General features: G+C 40.3%; 1 protein-coding gene across 5 annotated transcripts in view; it reads right to left on the bottom strand.

Annotated features, from left to right (window-relative positions):
- Positions 1-24,238, bottom strand: part of KALRN (kalirin RhoGEF kinase) — a 684,790-nt gene that overhangs the window by 359,787 nt on the left and 300,765 nt on the right. The gene's annotated exons all lie outside the window — the stretch shown is intronic.

Here is a 24,238-nt window from a genome sequence, read left to right as displayed (position 1 = left end):
AGGATGAGGGTGACAGGTGGCTTGTACTCCTTTGTTTTTTGTTCCAAATCTTCTTAAATGATAATAAATATTCTTCAACAATGACATTTTCTCTTGGTTCCATTAGCTCAGGAGGAGTTCATTAATACTGGGTAAGTTTAATGAAGGTTCTTTACTTTTCTTTCCCTCTTCCCTCATGGCCCCCATTCATCTTAGCTTTCCCCTAAGCACTCTATCCCAAACCTGAGCCAGGGGTATAAGGTCTCTCTTCATTTAAAAGGTCTCTCTGGAAGTTTAAAAGGTTAAGTGACAGGCTTGAATACTAATCCATCCTGATGTCTAATGACCCCCATGCATAAGCTCTTTCTTTAGTCTGGCCTGGGATCTTTCTGACATACATTTCCTTTAATAGACTAGAATATTACTGAGACTTGTTATTTGAAATAACAATCCTTCGGAGATTTAGCAATCATTATCAGCCCTGTTTTCTGAGTCAGGACACAGATTCTACTTAAAATTAAACTCTATTTATAGACCTGAGAGAGAAACCAATTCTGCGCTTAGAGGGAAAGAAAAGAAAAGAAGGCATGTACTGATTTTAAAAGTTCTGTCTTCTAAGGGCATAACATTTGGATTTCCCCAAACTTCCTGCTTGTTTCTTTGTCTTAGTTTGGGTTCCCCCAAAGCAGACCCTGAGACAAGGATTTGGGGCAGATAGTGTATTGGGGTGTGATCCCAGGAAAAACAGTGAGGTAGTGGGGAAGTCAGAGGGCAGGGAGAAAAATGAGTAAGGGATGTGTGCTCATGAGTGGGTTGCTGCTATGAGCAATTGGGGGCCATCTCTCCTGAAACTGAAAACTGTGCAGAATACACTTCTGAGCTGTCCCAGTGGGAGGTGAGGAGTCTGGGGTATTTACGCACCAAGTCCCATTGCTCAGCACTGAAGGTCTCTATTGGAGTGCCTCCCTGGCATTTTCAGCCTGACCTACACACAGGCCAAGCACACTCCTCAGATCAGAGTGACCAGGGGCAGAGAAACACAGGGAGCTGTCAGTGCTGGGGGGGAACCTTCTACAGACGACCATCAGGGCAGGCAGAGTGGATACGGGTGGGGCATCGACAGTGTTGGAAATAGCTGCCCTCCAAACCGGATTCAAATCTTGCAACAGTGCCCCTCACACACATTTACCCACATCTGTCTAGGGTTGTTGGGTTTTTCTGTACTGGGAAAGACCTTGTGCTCTTCGGCCAAATGGAAAGCAAGAAAGTCAATCAGAGCAGGGCACTAGCCTGTCTTCAGGGCCCCTCACGTACATCTTGTGGATGCCTGGCCCTCTGTCATCACCGCCCATTTTCATTCTCCCCCACAGGGAACACAGGGAGGCATATTTCTGCTCACTTTCAGGAAAAAGTGTCCAGCTATTAGAAATGTCTGACAGTGGCTACCTTCTTGAGGCTGTTAACACCTTGTCACTCATTCGAATAGAATATTTAAGAGAGTGAGCCAGGCTCTGTGTTGGGAGCTGCAGCAGATCAAAGAGGAATGAGACAGGATTCCTGCCCCGAGGGGATCACAGCTGGGACTCAAGAAAAGTCCTCAAGTAACTGTAATTTAAAGCAACACGAAGTAAGTGTTTTGATAGAGGTAGAGGCAACTGGCTGTGGGGATGCAGAGGGCAGGGGTCTGAACCACTGGCCAGGCTGTCGGGAGGGGCTTCCTGCACAGAAGGTGGTGGGGAGGCTGGCCGTCCTCCAAGAATGCTCAGCCTTAAAGCCTATGATCATCAGTGAAAGCTAAGAGCAAACAAACAAACAAAAGACCACAGTTTACATTTCACATTCTAGAGACTAGCACAGTAAAGGTCTTTTTGTTTCCTTATCAGTGGGCAGAAAAATGTCTTACTGAAACTAACAAACGATTATGCTTCACAAAAGAAGTGGAGGCAGTATTCCTCATAGCAGAGAGATAAACAGAATGTTGACTCATGAATTTGCTATTTTTTTCTCTCTATGCTACTCTTCAGAATAGCAAAACACTGTAGGCACGTGACATTCCTAAGTTCATCATCATCATCTTCATTTTCCTTCAGCCTAGAACCTGAGACCAGGAGGCAGATAGATTCTAAACTGCAGCCACAAACCGAATGAAAAAAGGAACAGCAGCGAAGGTCTTAAATGACTTGAAAGGAAAGAACATGCTTATAGAGCTGGACTAAGAGGCTGGGTAAATAGGGGTGCTTAGTCCTTAGGCACCAATGACATGTCATAGTCTTTGGTCAATGCATCCATGTGGTCTGTGTCACTGTTTATGCCTCTGTTAAGGAGCATTTGGGGGCATGGTCTGTCCTGGGGAAATAGGCAACGGGAATGGATATTTTGACTCCTCACAGCCTTTTCATTTCCTACCAGCTGCCTCCTCCACCCGCTTCTACCTGCCTGGCCCCGCCGATCTTGACTGCCAGGTTTAATGCTCTTCATCTGCAGAGCAGTCCAGCAGGCAAGGGCATCAAAATCAAGAGTCAGGAGACAGGGGCTCTGGTTCACTCCGGGCACTCACTTAAGATGTCACTTGCCTCCTCTGTGCCTTGGTTTCCTCATCTGTAAAGTGAGGTAGTGGAGCTAAATGATCTCAGGCATTCCATTTCTGAGGAAGTAGCATCAGCTCCACAGAACACAGGCCTCTGGATACATTTTCTGTTTACAGAGAGCACCAGATTGAATGTAGAGAGAATTCAGGAGGTCACAGTTTTCTTCTTTCTTCTTTTCAGTGCCAGGGAGGAATGATGATTAAATATATTCCCCTCTCAAAACCCTTTTTAGAGCAAGCATGGTATAAACTGAAGAAACAAGGGTAACTCAAAACTTTCAAGTGTCTATGTGCAACGGGAACATTTTAAACAAGAGTAATATGATCTGACTCATGCTTTCAAAAGACTGCCCTGTGTGCTAAAGGGCATGGAGTTAGACAGGGCGAGGAGTGCTGCATACCGCAGACGCACACATAGCCCAGCCTCGGCTTAGCGTCGCATGCTGGCTCTGCTCTCTGCCCTGTCAATGTGAGGGCCATGGCTGCAGCTGAGTGACCAAGGCCAGCTGCTCCCCTCTTCGGATCCTTCTCTTGAACAGAGCTGCCTAGACTAAGCCGCTTCCCTGGTCAGAAATTAATAATATAACTAATAATTCTGGCTTAGTGAGTATCATCTTAATCTCTCACTTTAAAACTGTCATGTTAATTTTTTTAAAAAATTATATTTTACTGTTTATGCTATTACAGTTGTTTTGTTAATTTAACCCCCCCCATATTTCCAGTGCTATTATTATTATTATTCAAAGCATTGCATAGTCCAAGATATAAACGCTACACTATAGAATGCAAGGCACCCACAGCACTGTCTGTTGTTTCATTGACCAGATCCTACTCTCCCTCAGAGGCTCTCCTCCCATCATTTTGGTCACAAATGGGAAAAATAACTAACCTCCAGCAAAATTTCACTAACTCTGAAACCTTCTACATTTACACCCTGCCTCCACTTTCGTTGCCTACAAAATTATCTGTTTTCTCATTTCATTCCTGCCTTCATTAATTGGAGATCACAGAATGGAGGGCCCCCTTCTTCTGAGGATTGTCTCCTGTTGTGAGTAACTGAGATCAACAGAGCAGAGTCATTCTCCTGAAAGAACTTCTTGACAGAATCTTGATGTAAATTTTCAGCCTTGCCAAGGCTTTCACTTTGACCCTGGCTCCTGGCTGCCCTGACTGGCTACAAAAACATGCAAAGATACTTATAGATAATGATAACTTTCCACTTAAAAACCCAGCTAACTTGTTCTTCAAATAAAGTTTTTGTGTGGTATACTCTGAAAGAGATACTGGTTCTTTTATAAATTATCATTTGATGCAGCTATCATTTTGATAACACTAAGCTCTGTGTCAGGGGCTGATGTGTATTACTTGAATCCCATTCACTCCGCTCCTATAAACAGCAGTGAATTTTACACTCTTATGGTCAGAGGTTCCCACTCTGAATCAGAAACTCTCTCCTGTGGGTTACATGAGACATAAACCACCCAGTTCGTTGCCTGGCATATAACCAAATAACTCAAAGAATGTTGTATCTTTTCCCTCATGCAGTTCTAGCAGATTGATTTTAACTCCCCAAATTAAACGCAAACCAACCCAAAGTATTAGTTAAAAGCATAATGAGAGGAAAACATATCAACTATTCCAACTAGAGGCAAATATTCCAACAAGGGTCTAAAGTACCACTGCATTTCGCAGAGAGCTCGGCACAATGTGCCCTACTACCCCTGGGGAAAATCTCTGCAGCAGGTGAAGCTGCCCTGGCTATTTGTCAGGCCACTCACTGTCTTGCACAACACACCCCCTCTGGTGGCAGATGTCTGTCCCCTAGAACTCAAGGGTCTAGGGCCCTGAATGGTCCATCAGAAAATTCAGAATCAGCCAATGACTTGCTCTGTGAGCTATGTCCTTTCAACACAGTGTTCTTTCATACCTTAAGTTGGGAAAATGGAACTCTTTGTCTCTTGGCATAGCCTTCTTAAGGCATCTCCACTCCCTCAGCATATGTTAGCCATGTCCAAAGCACCCAGAAGTGGGAATGTCTTGTCCTCATACAAGAGGATAGATCCTTTTCTTTATTACTGACCATTTTGCACAAGGTGGCAGAAGCCCCCTTCCCAGTCTGGGCATGGGGCCCTTCATTTTGTCATCCAGGGACAATGTTTCCCATCTTCACCTCCAGAGAGGCAAAGACAAGTCAGTGAAGAGCTGTTTCATCTCTGGGAGGAATGAGTCCTGGGCATGGGGTTCTCAATTCCATTCCAGTTAGTTAGCTTCACCTTTAAAATGATTATTATTATGAAAATGGATGCCGTAATTCATCAGATCATCAGAGACTGTAAGGCACAACAACCACACAGCAGTCAGGTTCCTGAAAGGGATTCAGTCCTCTAGACAAGCCACCCCAAATCCAAAGGTCAAGGGAGAGAGGCCAGGCAATAACCATTGAAAGCCAAATTACTCAGCAAAAATCATTCAGATCAAATAAAAACCAAATGTTAAGTCAAAATGTGAAAGGCAGAATACACCATGCATTGCCGAGGCAGTACACAAATATCAGTTATTGACTGCTCATTTTGTAGCAGACATACATGATAGTGGAAACTTTTCTTTAGAGTCTTTTTCTTATCTCAATTCTCTGTGTATAGAGAAGATTTTTAAAAATAATATAGATGCATATATATTAAAAAAATAATTCTGTAAAATTATACAGAAGTATATAGTATTTTATCCCCCAGCCTTTTTCATCCCCACTGAAACATCAAAATGTCAAATGCCTATGGGTGATGGAGCTAATGGAGAATTTATGTTTAACCTTTTGCTTTTGTCAAACTCCTTTTTATTGAGATACAAAGGTTATTTCTAGTTTCTATTTATTTGTTTTTTGTTTCCTCTGAAATAATGCTAGGGGGTTATGAAAATGTTTCTAATTTTAATACATTTAGCATTTTTAATATTTTTAGTTTAAACATTTATTTCGATTTATTTTTAATTTTAATAATTTGGTCAGGTTGCATTCCTTGAAAGCTGTAATTACTTAAATTTCTCCATCTCTTTTTACTTTGGTAGAACTTTTTTTTTATTAAGTAAAATACAATTCACATACAAGTGTTGAAATAGGCAAGTTTAGCAAGTAAATACTGCTTTTATAAGGAAAGAAATATACCAAGTTCATGTAACAATCTCATTTTATAGTTAGAAAAAAAAAAAAAAAAACCCAGACATTTCTTGAGTCCACCTAGTAGGTACTTAAAATTTTGTTAACTCAATCTTAAGTGGTATGTTCAAAGTAATAAAGAGAGAGGGAAATTGGAACTAGACCCAGGCATCTTGATTCCTAGTCTGCATTACTCTTCTGCTCATAGCTACCTTTTCACACACCTTGCAGCTTATATTCACTGAAGTTTTCATTTTGTTACACTCAAAGAAAGTCACAAGGAGAAGTATTTGGGGATTTTCCCATACTGCTTTCAGTGGCTTCGTGAATAACATTCAACATCAGTAAGAAAATGAAAAGACTGTGCCATGGCAATGGGAAAAGCTGAATCTCACTTCCTCTCTCCAGATTAATAATGCTGTAAGTATTGCTTACATCTTTGCTAGTACCAAACTCACTTTGGGTACTGAAGCTGTTAAAGCATCAGCTTATGATTAATTAGTTTAACATTACCATGTAAACCTGCTGATCCCACCTTGAAACATATGGACACTGGGAAATTAACATCTGGAATAAGAACTGTCCATGCTTGAAACTCTTCTGCCAATAGCTGAGATGTGATGAGCTCTAAATGAAAACTCCAACTTCTGCCTCCCATAAACCACAGGGTGCCCTCTAGGAGGCCAAACAGGGCTGTTGATGGATGACTATCTGGTCAAATCTGGCCAGACAGTAGGTCAAACCATGTGGAAGCCATCTGTCACTGTCAGGTGGAGAGAGGAAAGGAGCTGGAGCAGCCCCAGTGCTCAGCAAAGATAAGGTTGGCCCATGAATCCTTCTGTCCCTTTCACCTGGCTTGCTGTAGCAATGTTTTCTCAAGCAATTGCTTTACAAACCATTAAGCAGCCATGAAAATATGTGCTTGGCCATATGTCTGAGGGCCAAGGAAACCCAGGAGCAGATTTAGGTTAAAAAGAAGCCAGCCCCTTTTTCCCTTTTTCTCTCAGTTCTGAGTGAAACTTCCTTGGAGGGGGTATCTTTGCATGAGGCATCACTGCAGGATTGATGCAATAGGGTGGGGTGGGGACAGCTGGAATCAGATTCAGGGAGACCAGCGGAGAGTGGATGGGAACAATGCAGCTCTTCTGGGTTATGATGTAGTAATTTCAGGCTGCCTTTGAGATTGAAATCATAGGTGATAAGACTTAAGAAAATGCGTTCACCAGTATTTTATTCCCTTGGCTCTTTCTCTTGTAGGACCTGGCTCTTCAGAGCTTGTTCTGTAGCATCAATACAGCCTGGGAGCTGGTTAGAAGTGCAGAATTTCAGGTTCCTTCCCAACATCCTGAATCTGAAGCTGCATTTTAACAAGATTGTCCCAAGTGATACATACGTACATTAAAGTCTGAGAAGCTCTGTAGATGGGAACTCCGAGGAGCTCTCTCTGGACAAGGAGAACTATTTCTTCTAGCACCCCTAACCCTGACAATAATAACAGCTGAACGTTTGCCAAGTATAAGACCATGCCAAATGTTGTGCCTAAAATGCACGATCACATCTCATCCTTACCACATCCCTGGCAAAGGCACAATCATTATTCCCCATTTACAGATGTGATAGTGAGGTTCTGAAAAAACAAAATAACTTGCCTACAGTCACACAACCAGGAAGGAAATAGAGAGCCACAGTGAGCTCCCCCTGCCCATGCTCTTCCACATATTGCTGTTTTACTTTGCTGTAAATGTGAAAGCAGTCGGGCTGGCCAAGTATATCCCTCAAGGGAGAAGAGAGACGATGAAAAGTTTCTCCCAAAGATTTAAAAACCTATATGTGAGAGAAACAGGGCCCCTGGAGAGAGAATTCAATACAAATTTCTATATCTCTGAGGCCTCCCCATTGGGGCCCTTGACTTGCCCTTGAAATTCCCAGAGCAGCCCAGCTCCAGAGTGGGCAGGAACCTGGCAGGTGGCTTCTCTTGTCTTCTCCCTCCTTGGGGCAATAATCCCCATCTGTAAACCCAAGGCCAATTACCCTGGGGAACAAACAGGCCACTGCTTCCACAGAATCACAGGAAAGCTAACGAGTAAGGTAACATTTTGCCCCTTTAATCAATATCTTGCTTTATTGATAGAGTCTTAAATCTCTATCCTATTTGTTTATTCAACTATTCATTCAACAATGTAAGGCACTGTGCAAGTTCCCTAACAAGACAGGCCAAATTCCCATGTTCATGGAGCTTACATTTTAGTATAGGAGTCAGAGGATAAATTAATATTTATTACATATTTCTTATTTCAGTGGTGCATAAAATAAAGCTGAGTTCAAGATGAATCATGGTCGGGTTGGGAAAGCACTACTTAAGACAGAGAAGCCATGTGAGACTGACCCCTGAAATCAGGGACGACACACCTGAGCTTAACCCTGAATGACGTGAGAGAGTGAACAGGCAGGAAGAGGTTCCAGGTCGAGGGAACAGCAAGGGCAAAGACCATGGCACAGGGACGACCATGGTGGGATCAAAGAACAGCAAGAAACCCAGGGTGACTGGAGTGGGTGAGCAGGTGGTAGAGGCTGAGATTCAAGAGGTAACTGAGGTCCAGACCACACAGAGCCTCATGAACCAGGGACTTCCGCTTTTATCCTGAGAATAGGAAGACATTAAAGCATTTTGAGTGCACAGTGACATGATGTGATGTATTTTACTTTTGGCAGGATCACTCAGGCTGTTGTGTTATGAATGGACTGCAAGGAAACAAAGGTGAAAGCAGGCAGATCAGGTAGGGGCTACTACCATAGTCCAGGCAAGAGCTGATGGCACTTGGACCAGGGTGGTGGCCGTGGAGGTGGTAACAAGTGGCCAGGTTCTGTACCTATTTCGAGGATAGAACCAAAAGGACTTGCTGATGGAAATCCTTTAGTTCTTTCTTATTTCTGGGACTCGGGCTATGTCATGAACTCTGACCTCTACTTTAAAGTGCTGTTCCCTTCCCATCCACCTACCTGGTCCTGGCATCTCTGTTCTTGAATGCCCTGATTTTAAAGGTCTTGCCTGTCTGTCCTTGATCAGCCTCTGTGCCTCATCTGGTACCCCTGCTGGCTACCACCCATTGCCCAGAATGGCAAATGCAATGCTGTCGTTTAGCAATACTTCTATTTGTGGTTTGCACTACAGTTTAAGCACTTTCATGGACATTGATTGCCTCATCTGACATGCTAGGTTTCATAGACCATTTCATGCCTTTCATTCAGCTCCAGGAGACCTTAAGGAAGAGGCATGAGTCAGCTTTGGCTGAATTTCAGACAAATTAACTCCTTGGTGGCTGCAGATGGCAGAGAGCAGACACTGGCTTATGTGAGCACATAAAAGTGTGTGGGTAAACTGAGCTATAAGGCTCAGGAGGTACACACCCAAAGGGCATAATCAATAACCTGAGGGCAAGGAACATGCTAACAGAAGGCCCCAGAAAGCAGTGGTTTGAAGCCAGAAAGAGGTATCAGGGCTGTGGGCAGAGAACTAGGAGTGAGGGAGAAGAGGGGTGGGGGGGTCTGGGGCCAAGGGCAATGATTGATCAAGAGAGGAGGCTGAACCAGGCCAGTGCCAGCCATGAGTCGGAACACTGAGTGGTCAGCCAAACCCTGCTGGTCAGCTCAGCAGCGCCTTTCAGAAGGGAACCAAGAAAGGTGACTGGGCAGCAGGCGAGAGAAGCCAGCATCACGTATCAGACTGATGCCGAAAAAGCCTCTGCCTACACGAAGGAGCTTCCCTGTTTCTTGTTTAAATAGGAGCCAATCCCCAAATCATGGCTGAATAGAGACCAGTGGGTAAAGGTTAATGGGGCACCTAGAGAGGTTGAGGTGGGGAACAAGGAATAGGGAGTTAACACAGATACTGTTTCTCTCTGGATACTCCTGACTTTGAAGGGAAGCCCTCACCTCCATTTCCATAGGCTAGTTATCCAATGGCTTTAGAGCTTGACCCCAGGGCAATTGTCCCCTGGCTTATTTTCTTCACTCTGGACCAGCGATTTGCAATCTGGTTCTTGATCTTGTTCAGATTTCCTGGGCTCCACCCCAGCACAGTTAAATCAGTCTCAGGCAGTGGGGCCCACATAAGGTAGTTTTTCAAAGCTCTGCCGGTGATTCTAGTGGACAGCCGGGTGGAGGACCACTGCCTTGGACGCGTGCACCAGCTTCACCAGGCCAGTTCAAATACGTTCTTCTCTACTAGGACAAGTTTAATGCTGACAATGGTGCCAAGAGTAAGGATCATAAATGGATCCTGAGCAGATCAGAAAATAAAATCTAACCCTCCCACTGAGTTGGAAGAAAAGGGAGATTAGATTGCACCCATAGGCTGTTTGTGGAGATACAGACACTGCATCCTCTTCAACTTGATTAGCAAGAATGGGTCTGGCTGGTGGTACCTGCAGTATTATACAAATGCAAGTTTCCCTAGAAGGCCTGCCTTAGGAATCCCAGTGTTAACAGCAAACACTGGATCCCATTCATTCTTGTCAGAGAGGACACGTTAGAGGCTTTACTTCCATCTTTAGGATTAAAAACTCAGAAACAAAGATGCTTGAGGGTCAGGTGGAACTTGAAAGATCATCTAGTCCCATCGTTCCTGGACTTTAGTGTACATCACCTGGGGCTGCTCTCATTCTTCATCTTGTTTAGCTTCTGCTGGAATCACATCCCATGGTGCTTCCTCAGAAGTGGAGGCCCTGCCTTACCAGTTTTGTGTTCTCGCTGCCCAAACTCTGCTCCAGGTCAGTTTTGGACACTGTGGTATGCTTAATATCCTTATTCATTCAACCAGCATTTATTAGAAACCTACAGGCATTGTTATAGGTCCTGGTGATGCAGGTGTGAATGAAACAAAGCTTTGCCCTTAGGAGATTGCATCCTAGTGGGCAAAATTCTCTTTGCATTAGGTACAGTATTCCCTCACTTATTGTGGGTATTACGTTCTAGAGCCCCAGCCCCTACGATAGGTGAAAATCCACAAAGTAGGAACCTTACGTTTATTTTAGTATTTATATATATTTTAAGGCTCTATAAACCCTTCCCACACACTTATAAATCATTCCCAGTCCCTTATTAACCTTTCCCACTCCCTTATTAACCTTTTCCACGCTTTTATAAACACTACTTATGTTCTTAAACATATTCTACATTCTTAAACCTCCGTAACTTTAACAACATACGTATACAGTACTGCAAAATCCCACAATATAGTGAAAAATCCGTGATAAGTAATTAAATATCATATTTTTAAAAATCCCACAATACAGTGAGGCCACGATAAGTGAACCACGATATAGAGAGGGACTACTGTACATGAACTTGAGGATAGCTAAAATGCAAGTTCCTTGAAGACAGCTTGGTGCCTTATGAATCTTGCTGTTCTAGTGTTTAGCAAAGGGCACAGAGAATACAGACAGCAAGTCTGTTGAACACACCAGTGAGTGAATGCCAACTGGTACACCCAATCCTCCCACCTCAGCTTTGCTAACACCACCAGGTCTGGTGTCCGTGCTCTATCACGGTCAGTCTCTTTAACATGAAGAAGGTGGTATTTAAAGCTAGTGGGAACCCACTTAAAAATATTCCCCCTCCAGTTGTCTTTTTCATCTTATTTTTAACAGTTTTATTGAGATATAATTCACATACCATACAATTTACCCATTTAAAGTATACAACTCAATAGTTTTTGGTATAATAGTATTTAGTATACAGATATGTACATCCAACACCACAGTCAATTAGAATATTTTCCTCATTTCAAAAAGAAACCCTGTACCCTTTTGCTATTGTCCCACTATCACTCATCCATCCCAACCCTAAGCAACAACTAATCTACTTTTTCTCTCCATAGGTTTGCCTATTCAAGACTTTTATATAAATGAAATCATATAAATATGTGGTCTTTGGTGATTGGATTTTTTTCACATAGTAAAATGTTTTTAAAGTTCATCTGTGTTATAGCATGTGTCAACATTTCATTTCCTTCTATGGCCAAATAATATTGCATTATATGGATATACCACATTTTGTTTTTCCATTCATCAGCTGATATACATCTGGGTTGTTTCTACCTTTTAGTTATTATGAATATTGTTGCTATGAACAGTTGTGTACAGTGTGTAGACATTTTGTGTAGACATATTTTTAAATTTCTCTTGGGCATATACCAAGGAGTTGAATCACTGGGTCAAAGGGTAACTCAATGTTTAACTGTTAGAGTAAATATCATACTATCCCAAGGTAGCCACACCATGGTATGCTCCCTCAAGCAGTGTATGAGGGTTTCAATTTCTCAGCATCTTTATCAACATTTGTTATTATCTGACATTTTTATTATAGCCATCCTAATGGACGTATAATGATATCACACTGTGGTTTTGATTTGTATTTCCCTGATGATTAACATCTTTTTGTGCACTTTCAAGCATATTTTCATTCACTCGTTGACCATTGTATATCTTCTTTAGAGAGCCTGTTCAGATCCTTTGCCCATTTCTAAGTTGGGTTATTTGTCTTTTCATTATTGGTTGTAAGAGCTCTTTATATATTCTAGATACAAGTCTATTATAAGATAATTTGTAAATATTTGCTCCCATTCTGTGGGTTGTCTTTCCACTTTCTTGATTATATCTTTTGAAGCACAAAAGTTCTAAATTTTGATGAAGTCCAATTTACCTATTTTTAATTTAGTGTGATATAAAGGTTCAACTTCCTTCTTTTATATGTGGCTATCCAGTTGTCCTGGCACCATATGTTATAAAGACTAATCTTTCTATACTTAATGGTCTTGATACCGTTGTCAAGTCAGTTGACTATAGACACATGGGTTTATTTATGGACTCTCAACTCTATTCCATTGATCTATATGTGTATACTTATGCCAGTACCATAATGTCTTAATTATTGTTGCTTTGTGGTAAGTTTTGAAATCAAGAAATATGAGCCCTCCAACTTTACTCTTTTTAAAGATTGTTTTGGCTATTCCGGGTCCTTGCAATTTCATATAAATTTTAGAATCAGCTTGTCAGCTTCTACAAAGAAGCCAGCTGGGATTCTGATAGAGATATGTCAAATTTGTAGATCAATTTGGGGAGTGTTGCCATCTTAATACTATTAAGTCTTCTAACCCATGAATATGAAATGTTTACCCCTTTACTTTGGTCTTTAATTTCTTCAACAATGTTTTCTAGTTTTCAGATTACAGGTTCTATACTTCTTCTGTTAAATTTGTCCCAATTATTTTATTTATTTTTGATGCTATTATAAGTGGGAGGTTTTCTTAATTTCATTTTCAGATTGTTCATTGAAACTTTGCAGAAATACAATTTTTTTCTTTTGTATAATGATTGTTTATCCTGCAACCTTGCTGAATTCATTTACTAGTTCTAATAATTTTTTAGTAGGTGCCTCAGGATTTTTCATGTTTGACATCATGTCATTTGAGAATAGAGATGGTTTTACTTTTTCCTTTATCATCTGGATACCTTTTCTTTTTCCTGAGTAATTGTCTTGACTTGAACCTCCAATATTGATTAGGCATGGCAAGAGCAAACATTCTTGTCTTGTCCTGATTTTAGGGGGTAAGTATCCCATCTTTCACCATTAAATATAATGTTAGCTGTGGCTGTGGATTTTTCATAGATGACTTCATCCAATTAAAGGAGTTATCTTCTATTCCTATTTTGCTGAGTGTTTTAATTATGAAAGGGTGCTGGGGTTTTTTCAAATGCGTTTTCTGGGTCTATTGAGATAATCACGTACTTTTCTTTTTTTTTATTTTTTTTACTTTTGGTTTTTCAATTACAGTTGTCCCATTTTCCCCCCATTGCTCCCCCCCACGGAGCCCATCCCTTCTCCCACAATCATATCTCTTCCCGTTGTCCATGTCCATGAGTCATTTATACACGTTCCTTGACTAAACCCCTCCCTTACTTATCCCCCTTCTCTCCCTCCCCCCTCCCCCCCATTGACTGCTATTCTGCTCTTTGTTCTATTTAGTTCTTTTGCTTGTGTTGTTCTTTAGTTTCCTGTATTAGGTGATATCATATGGTATTTTTCTTTCTTTGCCTGGCTTATTTCACTAAGCATAATTCTCTCTAGTTCCATCCATGTTGTTGCAAATGGTAGGAGTTCCTTCTTTCTCTCTGCTACATAGTATTCCATTGTGTAAATGTACCACAGTTTTTGGATCCACTCATCTACAGATGGGCACTTAGGCTGTTTCCAGCACTTAGCTATTGTTAACAGTGCTGCAATGAACATAGGGGTGCATAAGTTCTTTTGAATTGGTGTTTCAAGATTCTTCGGGTATAATCCTAGTAGTGGAATCACTGGTTCAAAAGGCAGTTCCATTTTTAATTTTTTGAGGTAATTCCATACTGTTCTCCATAGTGGCTGCACCAGTCTGCATTCCCACCAACAGTGCACTAGGGTTCCCGTTTCTCCACATCCTCGCCAGCACTTGTTGTTTGTTGATTTGTTGATGATGGCCATTCTGACTGGTGTAAAATGGTATCTCATTGTGGTTTTTATTTGCATCTCCCTGATGGCTAATGATGTTGAGCATTTTTCATGTGTCTATGGACCTTCTGTATGTCCTCTTTGGAGAAGTGTTTGTTCAGGTCCTTTGCCCATTTTTTAATTGGGTTGTTTGTTTTCTTGATGTTGAGTCATATTAGCTCTTTATATATTTTGGAAATCAGTCCCCTGTCTGTGATGTCATTGGCAAATATGTTTTCCCATATGGTTGGTTTCCTTTTCATCTTGCTGATGTTTTCTTTTGCTGAGCAGAAACTCTTTAGTTTGATGTAATCCCATTTGTTTATTTTTTCCTTTATTTCTCTTGCTTTAGGAGATGTATCCGTGAAGAAATTGTTACGTGAGATATCTGAAATTTTCTTGCCTATGTTTTCCTCTAGGACTTTTATGGTGTCATGGCATACGTTTAAGTCTTTGATCCATCTTGAGTTTATTCTCGTGTGTGGTGTAAGTTGGTGGTCTAGTTTCATTTTTTTGCAAGTCCCTATCCAGTTCTCCCAGCACCATTTGTTAAAGAGGTTCTTCTCACTCCATTTTATGTTCCTTCCTCCTTTATCAAATATTAGTTGACCATAGAGGCCTGGGTTTATTTCTGGACTCTCTATTCTGTTCCACTGATCTCTATGTCTGTTCTTATGCCAGTACCAGACTGTTTTGATCACAGTGGCTTTGTAGTATTGTTTGATATCTGGTGTTGTGATTCCTCCTGCTGTGTTCTTCTGTCTCAAGATTGCTTTTGCTATTCGGGGTCTTTTTTGGTTCCATATGAATTTATGGAGTATTTGTTCTAGGTCTGTGAAATATGTCATTGGTATTTTAATAGGGATTGCATTGAATCTGTAAATTGCTTTGGGTAGTATGGCCATTTTGATGATGTTGATTCTTCCCATCCAAGAACATGGTATTTGCTTCCATTTATTTGTGTCTTCCTTAATTTCTTTCTTCAATGTTATGTAATTTTCAGAGTACAGGTCTTTTATCACTTTGGTTAAGTTTACTCTTAGGTCCTTTATTTTTCTTGTTGCTATAGTAAATGGTATTTTCTTTTTTGTCTCTGTCTCTGATATTTTATTGTTGGTGTACAGAAATGCCTTAGATTTCTGTATATTTATTTTGCACCCTGCTATTTTGCCAAATTCACTTATTATATCAAGTAGTCTTTTAGTGGAGTTTATAGGATTTTCTAGGTATACTATCATGTCATCTGCATATAATGATAGTTTTACTTCTTCTTTCCTAATTTGGATGCCTTTCATTTCTTTGTCTTGTCTGATTGCTGTGGCTAGGACTTCCAACATTATGTTGAATAGGAGTGGAGAGAGTGGACAACCTTGTCTAGTTCCTGAATTCAGGGGGAATGCTTTTAGTTTTTGTCCATTGAGTATGATGTTGGCCTCAGGCTTCTCATATATAGCCTTGATTATGTTAAGGTATGCTCCCTCTATTCCCATTTTGCTGAGTGCTTTCATCATAAATGGGTGTTGTACTTTATCAAATGCTTTTTCTGCATCTATCGATATGATCATGTGATTTTTGTCTTTCATTTTGTTTAGGTGATGTATTATATTTATTGATTTGCGAATATTAAACCATCCTTGCATCCCTGGGATGAATCCCACTTGATCGTGATGTATGATCTTTTTGATGTATTGCTGGATCCTGTTTGCCAATATTTTATTGAGGATTTTGGCATCTATGTTCATCAGTGATATTGGCCTGTAGTTGTCTTTCTTTGTTGTGTCTTGACCTGGTTTTGGGATTAGGATAATACTGGCTTCATAGAAAGAGTTTGAGATTTTTTCCTCTTCTTGGATTTTTTGGAACAGTTTGAGGAGGATAGGAGTTAGTTCTTCCCTGAATGTTTTGTAGAATTCGCCTGTGAAGCCATCCGGTCCAGGGCTTTTGTGTGCAGGGAGATTTTGGATTACTGTTTCAATTTCCTTCTTTGTTATTGGTCTGTTGAGACTTTCCACTTCTGCTTGATTCAGTTTTGGAAGGTTGTATGTTTCTAGAAATTTGTCCATTTCTTCTAGATTGTCAAATTTCTTGCCATACAGTTGTCTGTAGTAATTTCTAACTATCATTTGTATTTCTGTGGTATCAGTCGTGATTTCTCCTCTTTCATTTCTGATTTTGTTTATTTGGGTCTTCTCTCTTTTTTTCTTGATTAGACCGGCTAGAGGCTTGTCGATTTTGTTTATTTTTTTGAAGAATCAGCTCCTAGTTTTGTTGATCTTTTGGATTGTTTGTTTAGTTTCTATGTCATTTAGTTCTGCTCTGAGCTTGATGATTTTCTTCCTTCTACTTGCCCTAGGCTTTGTTTGTTGTTGTTCTAGTTCTTGTAGCTTTATGGTTAGGATTTTTACTTGAGATTCTTCTGTCCTTTTCTGATATGCCTGTATTGCTATGAACTTCCCTCTCAGGACTGCTTTTGCTGTGTCCCATAGGTCTTGGGCTGTTGTGTGCTCATTATCATTAGTTTCTAGAAATTTCTTGATTTCTTCTTTGATGTCATTGTTAACCCATTCATTATTTAATATCATGTTATTCATTCTCCATGAGTTTGGGTGTCTGATTTTTTTCTAAGGTTGATTTTTAGTTTCAAGGCATTGTGGTCTGAAAAGATGCTTGATATAATTTCAATTTTCTTGAATTTGTTGAGGCTTGTTTTGTGTCCTATCATGTGGTCTGTCTTTGAAAACGTCCCATGTGCATTTGAAAAGAATGTATATTTTGCTTCCTTGGGGTGAAAAGTTCTATATATATCAGTTAAGTCCATGTGGTTTAGTGTGTTGTTCAAAGCCTGTATATCCTTGGTGTTTCTTTGCTTTGATGATCTGCCTATTGTTGATAATGGAGTGTTGAAGTCCCCTACTATGAGTGTGTTGTTGTTGATATCCTTCTTGTGGTCTTCTAGTATTTGCTTTATGTATTTGGGTGCTCCTATGTTGGGTGCATATATGTTTATCAATGTTATATCTTCTTGATGGATTGTTTCTTTAAGTATTATGAAATGTCCTTCTTTGTCTCGTTTTATTGCCCTTGCTTTGAAATCCGTTTTGTCTGATATGAGGACTGCTACCCTGGCTTTTTTTTCCAGTCCATTTGCTTGGAATATTTTTTTATATCCCTTTACTTTCAGTCTATGCAAATCTTTTGTTTTGAGGTGTGTTTCTTGTAGACAGCAAATATGTGGGTCCTGTTTTCTTATCCATTCCGTTACCCTATGTCTTTTAATTGGAGCATTTAATCCATTTACATTTAAGGTTATTATTGACATGTATTTATTCATTGCCCTTTGTACCTCTGTTCCTTTCCTCTTTTTTTTTTTTTTCTTTTTTCTTAGAACTCTCCCTTTAGCTTCTCTTGCAATGCTGGTTTGCTGGAGATGTATTCTTTTAGTCTTCCTTTGTCTGAGAAACTCCTTATTTCACCTTCTATTTTGAATGAGAGCCTTGCTGGGTAGAGTATTCTTGGTTGTAGGCCTTTGTTTTTCATTGCTTGAAATATTTCTGATCATTCCCTTCTGGCTTGTAATGTTTCTGTTGAGAAATCAGTTGATAGCCTTATCGGAGCTCCCTTATATGTTATTTGCTGTTTTTCTCTTGCTGCTTTTAGGATTCTCTCTTTGTCTTGGCATGTTGCCATTTTAATTATGATGTGCCTTGGAGTGGGTTTTTGGGGGTTCCTCTTCATTGGAACTCTCTGTGCTTCCTGAACCTGTATAACTTTTTCTCTCATCAGGTTCGGAAAATTTTCTGGCACTATTTCTCCTATAAGATTTTCAATTCCATGATTGTTTTCTTCTCCCTCTCTAATTCCAATGATCCTGATATTATTTCTTCTCATGCTATCCTGTAATTCCCTTACATCTTGTTCATATTTTTTCAATCTTATTTCATTTTGCTGTATTGTCTGGGAGTTTTTCTCTACATTATCTTCTAACTCACTAATCCGATCCTCTGCTTCGTTTAGTCTGCTTTTGATTGATTCTACTGTGTTTTTCAGTTCAGAGATTGAATTCTTCATTTCTTCCTGGTTCTTGTTAATAGTTTCTATGTCTTTTTTTATGCTGGTGTAGTTCTCTGCAAGTTCTCTGTAATTTTCTTGGGGCTGTTGGTAACTTCCTTGGAGGTTGTCATAGTTTTTTTAAAGTTGTCGAGTATATTGAGCTTCTTTACCACCATTGTTTTTAATTCTATGTCTGACATTTGGGCTATGTCTATTTCATCTACCTCTCTTTCTGAAGATTCCTCTTTTCTTTTCATTGAGGGGTTATTTTTGCTTCTTACCATGTTGGATTCTTCTTGTTTGTTTTTATTTTTTGGGTGATGGTCTTCTTTGACTTCCCTCCTTTGTGGTGTGAGATTCTTTATCGGAGATCTGGGGGTTTCAGTGGTGCAGTCTCTTTGATATCCTGAGCCTGATGTTCTTGGTTTACCCTTATGTCGTTTGTTTATGCTGACTGGTTATATTTCAAATGTTCTTTGGTAGGATCTTCCTTCTGGCTAGTTGATTGAGAGTCACTCTATCCACTTTGTCTTGAGTTCTTTTGTGGAGATGCTGTTAAAAACATAAACACACAGCCCAGGCAGGAGACCCACACCCTCAAAAATATCCCCCACCCTCTACCCCTCTATCGTCAGCCAACGAGCCAGTATTAATATAAAGATCAAGAAATTAGAGCTTTTATACAATAAGAAAAATAGATAAGAGTTGTTTTTAGGGAGCAAAAATAAGATTTTTGATAGAGGGGATGATAGATTAATAATAGTTGAGACTATGCAAGCCAGTAGGTAATATTTACATTACATGTTAATAAAAATAGAAGAAAAGGATGTAAGAATGCAGAATGTAGTAAGAAAGTAGGATTGTATTGTTTTAGATTTATATGGTAATTATATTTTATTTATTTAGAGTAAAAGGAGGGCTAAACTAGACACACAAATAAACAACGATTAAAAAGGAAGTATGAAAAGGAAAGATTATATAGAACACATTAGAGATATAGTAGTTTTTTTGTTTTGTTTTGTTTTGTTTTTCCTCTCCCCCTCCTCTTCTCCCTCCCCTCTTCTCCTCTCCTTTCTTTCCCTTTTTTTTTAGGGAAGGGAGAAAAAAAAAAAGATTGTTTTTACTCAGTTCAGCGTTGGTGTGTCGTCTTCTTTTTCTGTATCCCCAGCTGGTCTAATGTGGCGGTTCAGAAGTTCTTGTTCCTTGCAGCAACGTTGTGCGCCTACGGTGGCCGCCACTGCATGCTCCCTTGCCACCCACTGGAGCCAGCTGAGGTGTTCCTGCGTGCGCACCCCTGCTCGAGCGGTGCAGCCCGAGAGCTTGTCCTGCGAATGGCGCCTATTGTAACCGGGCCGAGGAGTCTTCGCACTCACGCTGAGGTGTCCCCTCGTGTGTCCCTGCACACGCGGGTGGCCCGAGAGCTTGCCCTGCGATTGGCGCCCACTGCAGCCGGGCCAAGGTGTTTCCGCGCTCGCACTGAGGTGTCCTTGTGTGCGCGTCCCTGTACGCGCGGGCGGCCGGAGAGCTTGCCCCGCGATTGGCGCCTATTGTCCCCGGGCTGAGGTGTTTTCGCGCTCGCGTGCCCATGCCCTTAGTCCCGCTGCGCCGAAACTCCGGGAGTTGGTCTTTCGCCTCTTAGGGTGGGGCCCCGGACACTTGTGTACAGTGGAAGTGAGCGTCTGTGAGTCGCTGCCGCCCGCTGTTCCCGTGCCGCAGCCGCCTGCCTTCCCTCACCCGTCTGGGTGGGCACAAGCAGAGCCTGCACTAGTGGTCTGCTTTCCGGCCTGGGGCCCAGCGCCCATGGGAGCTGGCTAGGGGTGTCTGTGCACGGTCCTCTGCGTGTTCAGTGGGCCCTCCCTGTGCCCGTTGGGGCACTGATCTTGTGTCCATTGGGGAGTGTCCGAGGGGCATCTGGCCTCACTGCCCCACGCACCTGGGCCAGTGAGTGAGGGCACTTCCCTATGCGCACCCCCGCGACCCAAGGGTAGGGTTGGGGAGTGGATGAGCGCACCTCTGCGCCTGCGCTCCTCAAGAATGGCCTACCACCCCCAAACTTTCCACCCCTCTCCACCGTCCACTAGAGAAAAATATAAAGGAGAATTATGTTCTCACTTTCCTGGCAGTACGCTGTCTCCTGTCCTTCAGCGCCAATGCCACTTGGTCGAGTCCCGTCTCTGCCAGCGGGCAGAGATCCGCTCTCCTCCCGACTCCTCTCTGGGGTAGCCTGTGGTCACCAAAAAGCCTTTGTGTACTTCCAGCCACGGCTCGGGCAGCTGCCCCAGTCAGGAATCCCATTTCATCCCCTTTTCCTCTGCTATCCTCACTAAACAGGTTGTTCCCAGATGTTTTTTCTCTAATCCAGCAGTGCCATGGCTCAACTCCTGCCAGTGTCCAGCTGCTCACTGAGATGTTCTGTCTGCAATTAGCCCAAACTGCAGACGGGTCTCGGGAGCCTGAAAGCGCAGCCTCCCCTCACTCCTCCGCCATCTTCCTACCTCTAATCATGTACTTTTCTGTTGTTGTTTTTTTTTTCATTCTACTGATGTTAAACCAATCTCACAATCCTGGGATAACTCCCAACTGGTCATAGCATGTAATTTTTCTATATTTTGCTGGATTCAGTTTGCTAGTATCTTTTTGGAAATGTTGGCATCCATACTCATAAATGATATTGTTTGTTTGGTTTTATTATTAGGGTAACACTGGCCTCATAAAATGAGTTGGGAAGTGTTTCCTCCTCTTGTAGTTTCTGAAAAAGCTTCGGAAGGATTAGTATTAGTTCTTTAAATATGTGATAGAATTCAGTGATGAAGCCATCTGGCCCTGGGCTTTTGTCCATTTCATCTGTTACCTAATTTATTGTCATACAATTGTTTGTAGTATTACTTCATAATCCTTTTTTACTTATGTAAGGCTGATTATAATGTCATCTTGTGCACTGACATTCTGATTCTAGTAATTTTTTTCTTGGTCATTCTAGCTCAAGGTTTATAAGTTTTGTTGATCTTTTCAAAGAACCAGCTTTTGGCTTTAATAATTTTGTGTCTTGTTTTTCTTTTCTTTAATTCATTAATTTAACACTCTAATCTTTATCATTTCCTTTCTTCTACTTGCTTTAGGTGTAGTTTACTCTTCTGTTTCCAATGCCTTTCAAGTGGAAGGTTACCTAATTAATTTGAGATGTTTTTGTTTTTAATACAAGTATTTGGTTTATGGTGTTCTATTTCTTTGTTCAAGTCTTCTGTTTTCTTGTTGTTCTGCTTAGTTGTCCTATCCATTATCAAAAGTGGGACGTTGAAGTCCCTTTGTTGAAGTCTTTCTTTTTTGTTATTAAGTGTATTTCTTCCTCATCTCTGTCAGTTTTTGCTTCATGTATTTTGGTGTTCTGTTGTTAGGTATGTATATGTTTATAATAGTTTTCTAGTCTCAATAAAGTGACACTTTTATCATTACAAAATGTCCTTTCTTTTCTCCAGTGACTTTTTTTGTTTCAAAGTCTACTTAAAAGTCTGTTATAAGTGTAAGCCCCTCTGGCTTCCTTGTGGTTGCTATTTGCATTATATATATGTTTCTATCCTTGTATTTCCTCTCTATTATAATTTTTGGATCTAAATTGTTTCTCCTATAGACAGTATATAATTGGATCTTATCCTTTTATCCAGTCTAAAAATCTCTACCTTTGATTACATGATTGCTTAATCCTTTCACATTTAATTTTATTATTGATGATGGTTGGGTTTATACCAGCCATTTAAATTTTTTCTATATGTTACATGTCTTTTTTTAATACTTCTTCCTATACTGCTTCCTTTTTCATTATGTGAATATTTTATAATGTAGCATTTTAATGTTTTTACTGAATTTTTACACTATGTTTTTTAGTAATTTTCTTAACTGTTGCTCTAGGGTTTACTAAGAACATCTTATCAGACTCAGCTTCAGATGTATACTAATTTAATTCCAGTGAAATATAAAAATATTATCCCTATATAGCATTCTTTTTGCCCACTTTTTATGATATTATTATATCTATATGTGTTATAAGCCCAACATTAGATCTTTATAATTATCACCTTTTATAATTTTATGTCTCTTAAAGAAGCTGAGACAAGAAAGCAGAGAAAATATGTTTACAGCTTTTGTTATATTGTCCTTATGTATCATCTCTGGGTCTTTCATTTGTTCCTGTGGACTCAAGTTACCATACAGAGTAATTTCCTTAGTTTAATACAGCTTTGTTCTCATTCACCTCTTTTGTGTCATCACCAACAAATATATTATATTTCTATATGTTGTGGGCCTAATAGGGTATCTTATACAATGATTTTTAAATTTGGTAAGAGAAGAAAAAATAAATATTTATATTGCCTTTTATAGTTAAATAATTACTTTACTGGTGCTCTTTGTCTTTTTGTATAAATTCAAATTACTGTCTGGGATCACTTGCTTTCACCCTAAAGAAGTTCCTTTATTATTTCTTGTAGGTGTGTCTGCTAGCAATGCATTTTCAGATTTTCTTTAAAAATCTGAGAATATACTTCACTTCATTTTTGAAAGTAGATTTCCTGTATTATAGGACTTTTGGTTGACAGGTTTTTTTTTTCCCCTCTGAGCACTTTGAATATATTAGCCCACTTCCTTCTGGGCTCCACTATTTCTGATGAGAAGTCATCTATTAATTTTATTAGGATTCCCTGTGACAAATTTCTTGCTACTTTTAAAATTTTCCCCGTCTTGGGCTTTCAGTATTTTTACTATAATGTGTTTGTTTATAGATCTCTTTGAATTTATCCTACTTGAAGTTCTCTGAGTTTCCCAGCTGCATTAATGTTTTAAATACATATATATTTATAACTATATATATATATATAGTTATTTCTTTTAATATTTTTTCTGTTTCATTCTCTCTCTTCTCCTTCTGGTACACCTATTATACCTATGATAATACCTTTAATGGTGTCCCATATTTTCCTGAGGTTCTGTTCATTTTTGCCATTCTGTTTTATCTCTATTCTTCAGACTGAGTAATTTCAATTAACATATTTTAAAGGTTGCTAATTCTTCTGTCAGTTCGAATCTACTGTTGCGCTCTCCTCTAGTGAATTTTTTATTTATTTTATTTTTATTTTTTAAGTATATTTTATTGATTATGTTGTTACAGTAGTTCCAATTTTTTTCCCTTTTGCTCCCCTCTGCCCGGTATCCCCCTTCCCTCCAGCAATCCTATCCCCCTTAGTTCATGTCCATGGGTCATGCATATAAGTTCTTTGGCTTCACCCTTTCCTATATTATTCTTAACTTCCCCCTGTCTATTTTGTAGCAACCGATTATGCTTTTTAGTCCCCATTTCTCCCCCTCCCCCCTCCCAGTTGATAACCCTCCAAATGATCCCCATACCTATGATCCTGTTCCTATTCTGGTTTACTTAGTTGGATTTTGTTATTTTTTAGATTCAGTTGTTGATCGTTGTGAGTTTGTTGTCCTTTTAATGTTCATAATTTTGATCTTCTTTTTCTTAAGTAAGTCCCTTTGACATTTCATATAATAATGGGTTGGTGATGATGAATTCCTTTAACTTCACCTTGTCTGGGAAGCACTTCATCTGTCCTTCCATTCCAAATGATAGCTTTGCTGGATACAGTAATCTTGGTTGTAGGTCGCTTTTCATCACATTGAATACTGCTTGCCAGTCCCTTCCTGCCTGCAAAGTGTCCTCTGAGAAATCAGCTGATAGTCCTATAGGCACCCCCCTGTAGACAACTCTCCACCTCTCTCTTGCTGCCCCCAGGACTCTGTCTTTTTCTTTCACCTTTGGCATCTCAGTCATGATGAGTCCTGGCATGGCCCCCTGTGGGTGCAGCTCACCCAGGACCCTCCATGCTTCCTGGACCTGTATGTCCATCTCCTTCACAAAATTTGGGAAGTTTTCCTCATTTTTTTTCAAT

Source organism: Furipterus horrens, unplaced genomic scaffold (assembly GCF_987537825.1).
Source record: "Furipterus horrens unplaced genomic scaffold, mFurHor1.1.pri manual_scaffold_1, whole genome shotgun sequence".
NCBI lineage: Eukaryota > Metazoa > Chordata > Mammalia > Chiroptera > Furipteridae > Furipterus > Furipterus horrens.
This window is presented reverse-complemented; position numbering and strand designations above follow the sequence as displayed.